The following is a 10,513-nucleotide window of genomic DNA, read 5'->3' as shown; positions in this document are numbered from 1 at the left end:
TATGGTTTCATGACTTACATTCAGGTCTTTGATCCTTTTTGAGTTTACTTTTGCATGTGGAGTTATACAGTAATCCAGTTTCATTCTCTTACATGTAGCTGCAGCTTTGAAGAGGCTGTCATTTCCCCACTGTATGTCCATGGCTTCTTTATCATATATTAATTGGCCATATATGTGTGGGTTTATATCTGGACTTTCTATTCTGTTCCACTGATTTGTGGGTCTGTTCTTGTGCCAGTACCACATTGTCTTGATTACTGTGGCTTTGTAGCAGAACTTGAAGTTGGGAAGTGAGATCCCCCCTGCTTTATTCTTCCTTCTCAGGGTTGCTTTGGCTATTTGGGGTATTTTGTGGTTCCATATGAATTTTAGAACTATTTGTTGCAGTTCATTGAAGAATGCTGTTGGTATTTTGATAGGGACTGCATTGAATCAGTAGGTTGCTTTAGGCAGGATGGCCATTTTGACAATATTAATTCTTCCTATCCAAGAGCATGGGATGAATTTACATTTATTAGTGTCCTCTAATTTATCTTTAAGAGAGTCTTGTAGTTTTCAGGGAAGTCTTTCACTTCCTTGGTTAGGTTTATTTCTGGGTATTTTATTCTTTTTGATGCAATTGTGAATAGAATTGTTTTCCATTTTGTATTTTTTTAAGTCTAGTCTTTCTGTGAAATATTTTATTTTGTTTTAATTAAAAAAGTGTAGACTTTAGCAGCTGCATGGCAAACATTATTGGAGTATGTGTTTTGTTGGGCCAAGAAGGAAGTGCTAATTTAAAACAATAAAGAGGGGAAGGAAACAGATGTCAGCATGGCCTGCTTGCCTTGCCTCGTGGTCACTGGCATCTTAGCAGGCATGGTGTTATGTCATCTTTACCTATGGTAGTGATCTCTACAAAGACTTTTTGTTTTCCCCAGAGATCATAACTGGGAAGATTTCAGTACCTAGAAAGAAATGTGTTTGTATATTTGCATGTGCATCTTGGATCATTTTTAAAAATGGTTAGTGATTAGTGCCAAGTTAACATTTAAAACAATAAAAAAAATGTTTTTTCTTCTTATTCATTCACAGAACTCTACATCCCAAGTGTGTAGGACAAAAAAAAAAAAAAAAAAGAGAGAGAGAGAGAGTGAGAGAAATCCCCGAAAGAGAGAGATCCTGCCTATGGTTTGGAAGGAAAATTTTCCATGGCACCTGAAATAACTTCAACAGGAAAAGGCACCTCAGCAAATGGCAAAGGGAAGCAAAAAGGTTCTTCTTCTCACACAATTGGACAGGGCTTTCCAATTTCCAAGGTGCCCTTCACACATATTATCCTGTTTAATTCTCACTACAACCAGACCTGATAGATAGTATTTAACTTATTTTATAGATGATGATACTTGAGCTCAGAGAGGTGATGAAATTGCCTAAGGTTGAAAACTGGTAGAGGCATTCTAGGGTCTTCTGAGTCTTAATCTGATGCCATTTTATTATTCTTCATAGGTTCTCAGAAAAAATATCCTGTTCAGAACCCCTGACCCAAGGCTTCCTCTATTCTTGATCCTCTCTCATCTCCATACCCAACTCCCTCACTATGAGATTTTCATTGTATAGTCTGTGGAATCTATAGTCATGTGCAATTTGAAAATGTTCCCTCTATCCTGCCAGCAATTAAGGAGCATTGCTGAGTTCCAATGGCAGTGGCAAAAACTCTCCTTAACTTTCCATTACCCACTATTTGTTTCTATCTCCCTCATTCCCTTGTAAGCCAAGTTTACCCACAGGCTGGGTAAACATCTCCCCTGTCTTTAGGTCTTCACCCCTTTTTGCATCTCTTCACAAAGCACTTTGCTTTCATTTCAACTTCGCCATGAAACTGCTCTAGGGCGGTAATGACCAAGTAATCTGTGCTTTCCTTTCCCTGCAGTTGGGCCCCACTGACCATCCTTCCCTCCATGACACTCTTGTTTGTCTTGTCTCATGCTGTTCTATGTCAGATTCCCTCTTTCATTTATGGCTGCTTCAGCTCAGACTTACCTTTTTTTTTTTACATTTAAACATTAGTGTTCCTGAAGAGGGTCTCTGTGGTCTTCTTCTCTTCTCAACTGCACATACTTTTCTTGTATAAATGTAAACCCTTGACTTGGATAGTCCTCTGTAAGCTGGTCATCAGGTTATCATCTCCAGACCAAGCAACTCACCTGAACTCAGCCCCAGGTTTCTGGCTGCCTGACAACATCTCCTTGGGATGATCCACAGCACCCCCAACTCAATACACCCCAAGTTGAACTCATCATCACCCCCAAACCTGCTCCTCCTTCTACATCTCTTCTCCCTCCTGCCTTTACTGCCAACTGCTCTTTAAGTTCTTTCAGTTTGCTTTCCTGATTCCCTGGTACCCACCCTCTTTTGCTATCTCCTTACTGCTTCTCTCTTGGTGTATTTCCCCAGGGGCTCTTCTAATACCCCAGCTGCTCTCTTCCTTCTCAGATGGGCTCTGCTCATAATACATTCTCTGTACTACTTCCAATTGATCTATAGAAAGTACAAATATGATTGCTTTGCTTGCCTCTGTAAAAGTCTCTAGTGGAGTTCATCTTCCTAACTTGGCCTTCAAGGCTTCTGATGATCTGGGTCTTGCATCTCCCCAGCTTCCTCTCTTGAAATTCTCCCACTTCCCACTCTGTGTGCTAGGTCATAGAATACCCCATAGTTCTGTGATGCCTCTCGGCTTTCATACAAAGTTTCTGCCTCCTGGAATGTTCAGTTCTACTTTCTTCACTTGGCCAACTCCTTCACCTTCAAGACTATGCTCCCAAGACTCCTGCTTTGGGTTATGTACTGCGGCAAGCCCCCTACCCCTGATTCCTTCTATCTCAGCATTTACCCCACTTTCACAATGGCCAGGCTCTCCTGTTTGACTGTGGGGTGTTTACAGGACCATACTTTTTATCCCTGTGTTTCCAGCACCCAGCACAAGTCCTGGAGTACATTGGGTGCTTAATTAATTAATGATACTATTTGATTATGAATATCATAAATACAGATTTTTAGCTGTAAGTTTACAGGCCCCAATTATGATTAACACACATAATGTAGGGGGGTCACGGGGAAGGTAGTATAGCACAGAGAAGACGGGTAGTGACTCTATAGCATCTTACTATGCTGATGGACAGTGACTGCAATGGGGTGTGTGTGGGGGGGACTTGGTAATATGGGTGACTGTAATACCACAATGTTGTTCCTGTGAAACCTTCATAAGATTGTATATCAATGATACCTTAATAAAAAAAAAAGAATCAAGACATCACAAGGCTGTTGACAATGGGCAACTCTGTTTCATCTGAAGGGTAAAATATTAACCAGGCCCCCATAATAATCAAACCGAGGGAACTATAGCAATCATTTCTTATAGCTAAAAAAGGATTTCCTATAGTGCAATTCTCACTTATATCAGTTTTTTTTCCACTTCTGTCAGGTGAGAAATGTACACTGGGGTGGTCTTTAGGTGTTTGCTGATGTGGTAGAAACTTTGGAGTTAATTAGGAGCTTTGGCTAAAGCTGAACTTCCTTAGTGGAGTTCCTGGGAGGAAACACTAAATTAACAGTTCAAGGTCACTATTAGAAAAATAGCCTGTTTCCCTTAGGTTATGCTTCAGGGAGCTTGTTCCTCTCCTTGCCATTTCTAAGATGTTTCCACTTTGCTTTTGACCTGGCTACGTCTGCAACCTTAAGCCCGATCTTTCCAAGAGAAGTGAGATCCCTTGAGGTCAGAGACTGCTAAATGCTCCTTTTGCATATCTTCCAACAGCGGTAGATTCTGGAGCACTCAACTGTTGCTAGTTGAATGAATGCTGAGAAAGCTGCCCGCCACAGAAGGAACAATGAGGATGGTTTGGTAAGTTCCCATCTTCTACAAAGCAGAAAATGGCATGAGATCAGTAGTTCTTCAGTCTCCTGGCGGTCCCAAGAAATACCTCAAGACATCATTAGGAAGTTCTAAATTTGCAAATATAGTCAGTTGTCATTATTCATGGTAGTTGTGCTCTATAAAGTTGCTACAGATTCTGGATTAGCAAATACTGAACCATTGCTCCTAGGGGAAATACAGGCCTGGGTTCCTGTGAGCCTCTGGTCACAATATTTTTGTCAACCTATCAGTATATAATCTTGTTTTAGGTGTGTTTGTGTTTAAAGATGTCTTACTTAATATATATCGTTAATTCATTAGTAATGAACTCATGGCCAAAGCAGTATAACTCCAGCTTGATTGAAGCTTATCTAATAAACATGTTTTCTGTGTAAAGCATTTCACAGCTTTCTTGTGCTTAAGGAGACTAGATGGCACTTCAGCACTGTGCTTGGAAGCATTTTAAATGGAACCAAAAGTGCAAAACGTGACAGTAAACAGACAGTGAAAAGAATGCTAGTTTACAGTGTCAAGCTTGAGACAAGAAGGTAGGGTGTTGCCTAATTCAACCTCAGCTGGGAATGTGCGTATCGGATGACTTGAAATTTTTGCCTCTCTCTGCATGTCGATGAGTGACCATGAAAGCACTAGTTAAGTACTGATTTGGAGGCTGTAAATCAATTTAGTGAGTAGGTGAATTTGCAAATATGGAATCTATGAGTAATGAGGATTGACTTTCCCCCTAGAAGATATTGATGAAAACAGTAGAGGTTTTCCTTATTTCCAAATAGAGACGGTGATGACCTTGTTCATGACACAATTCTGACTTTGGAGTCCATTCTTTAATTTGTGGAAAACTTTCTGGCAAAGGATTATCTTCACTTTCTTGGAACCCTTCACATAAGTAATAATTGCCACTCATTAGACATTGTCTGATGGTTGTGAGTGGGGTGCTACATTTTTTTCAAAGACACAAACTTGGTTTGCTCTGATGACATGGAAAGGCTGGGCGGTTATATGGACTCCGTCACCAGTGAGGAGAAGTCTCCCAGTGCCAGCTTCCCCCACCTCAGTAATGTTTGTGATTCAAAGGAGGCATCAGCAAAATTACAATTGCCTCGTGTTTGGCATCTCTGCCTATTTGAAGAGGACTGTACAGGGCTGGCTTAAAAAGTTATTCTTTTGAGCTAAATCTTGCCCTCTTGGGGTCATATCTTAACTTACATTTCATATTGAAAGCATCTGCTTGGAAATTCATTTTTGCTGTTTTCTTATTGATTCACATCTTGCTGCAAAGAACAGATGCAGAACTCTAAAACACAATGCTACCCTTCCACGTGAGCCAAAGGCACAGACACATGTGTTTTAAAAGTCAGGAAAGAAGATAAATCAGGAATCTGTGTATAGAGGGAAGGGAAGTGTGGCAAGAGTTCACGTAATGAGGATAATGAGAGGAGGCTCTGGAACTTCTTGCTCTATCTCACTACACGTGAGCTTGGACTTGGTCCCAGCAGGATGGGAATCTCTGTTACTGCTTCTTGCTGTGGTTGTAATGAGCTTGGGTGACTGCACTGAAATCTGTCCCCTCTTCTGTGAAATGGACCATGACATGAACCTCCAGGAATGACTGTGAGAATTAAATGAGATAATATATGTAAAGTGCTGAGTTTGAAGTCCAGCAGTAAATACTTTGAAAATGGAAGTTGGTCATTGTTGCTTTTGTTATAATTTTCTAGATTACCAACTATCCATCTGTCCTGACTTCTGGGGAAGGCATTTTCATGGAAACATGCAAGACTGGAGTTGAAAACCTGCTCTAGGTCAACTTCCTCATTGTATAGAGGAGAAATGGGCTGAGCAGGATCAACCAGTGCAGTACCACACAGCCAGTTAGGGCAGGACCCAAAAGAGAATCCAGCTCTCTGAAGCCCAGTTCACAACTGTACAGTGAAGTCCTGTGTGCCCAGATTTCCCTTCTAGAGCCTTCTTCCACAATTATCAACTTCTCCTACCCCTACTTCCCCTACCTAACAGTTTGGTAACCATAGCTCTATAGGCTACTATCTTCTTTTACTGTAAGACTTGGTGCTAACAGCATTAGCCGTGTAGAATATTTTAGAGCAGGAACCATTGAGCACAACTTCTTCATTTTTTTTTTAGTACAAATATAAAGAGCTATGAACAGATACATTCATAGAATACTGACGTAAGACAAAGCAAAAAGGATCACAGAAGGCATAGAAAGAAGGTCTTCGTAAAAGGGAGTAATGATTTCTGCAGTTCTCTGTAGTAATTTCCAAGATGCTCCCTTGGAAAAGTCTACAGCAGAGTGTTGCTAGATATATAAACCCCAAAGCTTATAACTCACCATGCAAAGATGAGATAAGAGAGCTGTGCTAGACACACTGGACGGGGCTGAATAATTTCTACCAACCCTGTCCCATGGAGTGGAGGCTTAAAGTGGGCTGTTCCAGGAGCCAGCAACCTTTCTATTGGGGTGGGGTGAGACAGGGCAGTCCTGGGGAAGCTCTTGCAGGAAGTGGCTGGCCAAGGAAGGGTGGATTATGTGACATCAAGCAAGAAGTTTCATCTAGAAGGACGAGGCTACCGTAAGACAAGGCATGATGAGCAATAAGAACTAAAGGGGAAGCTGAGGTCAGAGTGTGGAGTGCGTGGTCAAATGAGAGGGGAATCTTGTGGAGTCCAGGTGCGAGAGCTGGGTGCCCCAAAAGACTGCAGAAGCACCAAGGGGAGTGGGCATCCTAGGTCAAGATGGCACCACCTCTGCCCAGCCGAGTGAGGTTATACAAGCAGGTATCAAAATGTGGAAGTGGTTAGGCAGGTGGGGTGGGATTCATGCACCCTCACCTATTTCATCACATAAGATATAACTTTTTTCTACAAATTGCTCATATTTATCTTTTAGCAAATAACTTATTTCTCAGTGGGTACTGCAAGGCCTGTGGGGAGATCCTCCTATTTCTCCATGGCTGTGTCTCACTCTTTTCCTTCACCCATATTTGTCCTCATTCTACTCATATGCAATTGAACTGATGAACCACAAAAGCTGACAGATGATGTAACTTCATTAGAATATATTCCTTGCAAAAGATCTGGAACTGTATTTAATCTGCCAAGGTAATAGGTTTAAGTGAGACACAGCTGACATAACCAGCCCACTAAGCTATTATATTTGCATTTTATATTGAACATGCCTAAAATATTCTCTTCAGTAGATGCAATTGACATTTCCATAAGATGGTAAATTCTCAATGTGAATAGCTCTCGTCAGGGTTTGACCGCAGTGATTTCATTCCATAGGCACAGAAAAAGATCACAGTGAACACACACGAGCATCCGACACAATGCTTGTTGGTGTAGTCTGTTCAGAGGCGTCATTTGGATTTACACAGCCTCACACTCATCCAGAATCCAACTATTCAGCAACTACCTGACTTACCTTGATTTAATTAAAAAGAAAAGTCAGAAAAGTTGTTGCTGAAGTGACATACGTGGAAGTTCAGGGATGCTGCAGTCCCGCAAGCATTCAGTCTCAGCTGGATGTGAGGTCCCGTTTAAGTACCAGGTTTGAATGATGCACTGATGGTCAGGAGGTCTGGGAGGTGACCACAGCATGCTGAGCTGCCTCCCCTTTAAAGCAAGGGCTGTGAAGGCAGCATGTGGGCCCTCAGGCCTTGTTTAGCGTGGGACACTCATGAAGGCTTCATCGGGTGTGTCGGCCCCTGGGAAGAATGGGAAATGGCACCACCGGTCCAATAAAAGGTGGTCCTCCAGGATGTGAAACTCCTAGTTCCTGGGACTCCTCCTTATTCACCTGCCACCTCTTTAGAGAGTACACGAGAGTATCTGGACTGAGAAGTGGAGGACAAAGGGCTCCGGGACTTTGCCAGGAAACACTGCCCACAGAACTCTAAAATTTAGTGGCAGCATCCACAGGGATTCCCACACCCTGGGCATGGCTGGAGAGCTGGGGAAAGATGTGCAGGAAGTAGTTCTGAATGGCCAATGATGGAATCTTCTAGAGGTGTTCATCCTGAGCAGAGGGTCAGGCATATCTATCAACTTGACTCAAGAAGAACGACAGGGTGATCAAACGGGTGGGCAGGTCTGGGGCACAGGGTGCCTTTCCCTGTGAAGATGATCCTTCCCTTTTCCTTCTTTTAGGCCAAAGCGCACGACACAGGTCTGAGTCTCGGTGGAGTGGGAAGCTCGAGAGCTGGTTTCACACAGCATCTTTTTGAGCGACAGGATGTGGGAGCCTGGGGCACATGGAGACCAAGGCGACTGACTGAACGCAGAGCCGGAGCGAAGGAAAGGGCTTCTCCCCGAGCAGCACAGTAGCTTGCGGGTGGGGCTGTGGCAAAGCAGAACTGTGGGAAGGGTCAACCTAACACAGACGTGGGCACTCGTGCCGTATGGGCCCCTGCCCTGGCAGGCCGCCCTCAGCGACTGGCTCAGTGATGCGGGGTATCCCAGCTTCGGCAGCAGGGGGAAGCTGGCAGGCAGCAGTGCCACCAGATTTGGGAATGACAAGAGGCAGTGCTTTCGCATGGACAGTGGCCACACACCCTCACGGCCGCCATGACAGTGGCAGGGTGAGGCCCACTCACAAAGACCGATACGTGGCGGAGGACTCAGAGATCAGTGGGAGTGGAGGGGACTAGTGTGAGCGCACATGCATCCCCCACTGGGTTACTCTCCAGGCACCCGGGGGAGATTCTGGGTGAGGATGAAGGTCCTACAATTGCAGGTGGAAGGCGAAGCCACCCGCATTGCCATGACCCCAGCTCCACACTGGCAGGACCTGGAGAAGTTTGTTATCTTGGCACCCTGTACTGAGACACCCTGTGAAGGACAGACGGGAGGATGGCTGTCAGAGGCAGGCCACTGCCTGCAGTCAAATTCCACTCCCATGGGCAAGGACACCTGATTGAGAAGCTTCCAGCTCCATTTCCCCAAAGCTAAAAGCAGTTACCACATCGTTCTCTTATTTTTGATTTGCTCATTTTTCTCCTCTTGTAAGCTGTAAGCTCCCTGATGAAAGGGACTATGTTTTATTCTTTAGATTCTCCTACTCAACACAGTGTCAGGCATACAGCAGACAATGAATATTTGTTGGGTGAATAGATAAATATGTGAATAAAACACGAGATGTCACAAATGTGATGGCCATCTGAGATGAGCCGATGTAAATCAATGAGGGCTGTGTTCAAGGACATTTTCCAGAAAGAAGTAGAAGACCTCATTCAGAGCTCTACAAGGGCTGAGGAGCATGGAGGGGAATATGTACAGTCCAAAGCCGGTTCCTACATGGGCTTTTAGAACTTTCTGGAACCTCACCGGATTGTAGTCCTTAGTGATGGTCTAGGTGTTCCAAACAGGTCCCTGCAACTCTGTGAAGAGTGACAGTCTGATACCCCAACTACTTTAAGGTCTTGATAATTGAAGAAAAGAAAGGGTAAGAGAAGGAAGGGACTTTCCAGGGTAGAAGGAAAGGCTGATGCACTTGTGCTGCCTCTTTAGATCTGTGGACTTTGAGAGGGTTGGATCCTTGGCCTTGAACAGTGATCAGATGTACTTTGGTGGGTTATGGGCGTCAGGCGGCTGTGGGGTGGCAGACACTGTCACAGCATGAGGCCACACATCCATCTTCTCCTGGACTGTAGTGAGGAGCTCCACTCCTCAGTCCCAGGCTTCAGCCAAGGTTCCCCAGGCACAGTCCCGGTAAGGCTAGGCGAGCTTCACCGGCCGACAGGCGGGCATCTGTCTTCTGATTCCCAGCCCCAGAGTTGAGACATTCTAAGAGAGAGCTGGTCCATGGTCCTGAAGCATCCTGAAAGCCAGGCCCTGCTGGAAGGCTCTGATGATCACTAGGGTCTGGCTTGCTCCTCATGGCCAGGGGCTTGGAGGAATGAGGGTAGAACAGCAAAGGGCTCCTAAGTCACAGATTTAATGGTCTGTGTTCCTGAGCAGGACTTCTCCAGCTATATTTGGAGCTGTGAGCACAGGGCTCAGGACAAGAAGTCTAGAGGTAAATGGACTGGGAATGTAGATTCTGGGTTGACTGGGTCCCTAAGTAGCCAGCTGGGCCACTGCCACCCATTGAGCCCTGAGGTGCTGGGGGTGGGAGGGCAGGCTTTAGGTAGTAGTTTGATTATGCCTCTTACGGAGTAAGGGCTTGGGGATCTTTTCCAGCTATACAGATCTCTCAGTTAATCTCTACTTACTGTTAATTCCACCTTAGTTAAGACAGTGAGAGGAAGAAAAAGAGAGAGAGAGAGAGAGAAAGCACATGAGTGAGCCATAGCAACACGTTTTCCTTTTAAGTGTTTGTATCTTAAAGCAAATCTACATATTCTTTAGGGGATGACATTCTTAAAATAAGCAACAATTTGAAGTATACTTTTCTATTCTTAAAACTTGCAGCTGCCTTCAGTTAGTTCCCAAATAATTACATTTTACACAAACTAGTAGCCCTAAAAGAGTTCCTTTGTTCTTGACTGTTGACAAACTGAGGGTTATTGACATTTTCATGACATGATATTGAGTGTTTTCAGAATGGAAGATACATCCTTTATATGAAGTTGATATATATGC

The 10,513-nt window shown here is 44.0% G+C and overlaps 1 long non-coding RNA gene across 1 annotated transcript; it reads left to right on the top strand.

The window, feature by feature from the left end:
• The first annotated feature begins 1,123 nt into the window (after positions 1-1,123).
• On the top strand, positions 1,124-8,171 carry LOC118918725 (uncharacterized). The gene is made up of 3 exons (XR_005027235.2): positions 1,124-2,818; positions 3,797-3,883; positions 8,081-8,171. It is a non-coding gene; the product is annotated as an uncharacterized LOC118918725 (long non-coding RNA).
• Positions 8,172-10,513: the final 2,342 nt, after the last annotated feature.

This window comes from Manis pentadactyla, chromosome 15, assembly GCF_030020395.1.
Source record: "Manis pentadactyla isolate mManPen7 chromosome 15, mManPen7.hap1, whole genome shotgun sequence".
Lineage (NCBI taxonomy): Eukaryota > Metazoa > Chordata > Mammalia > Pholidota > Manidae > Manis > Manis pentadactyla.
This window is presented reverse-complemented; position numbering and strand designations above follow the sequence as displayed.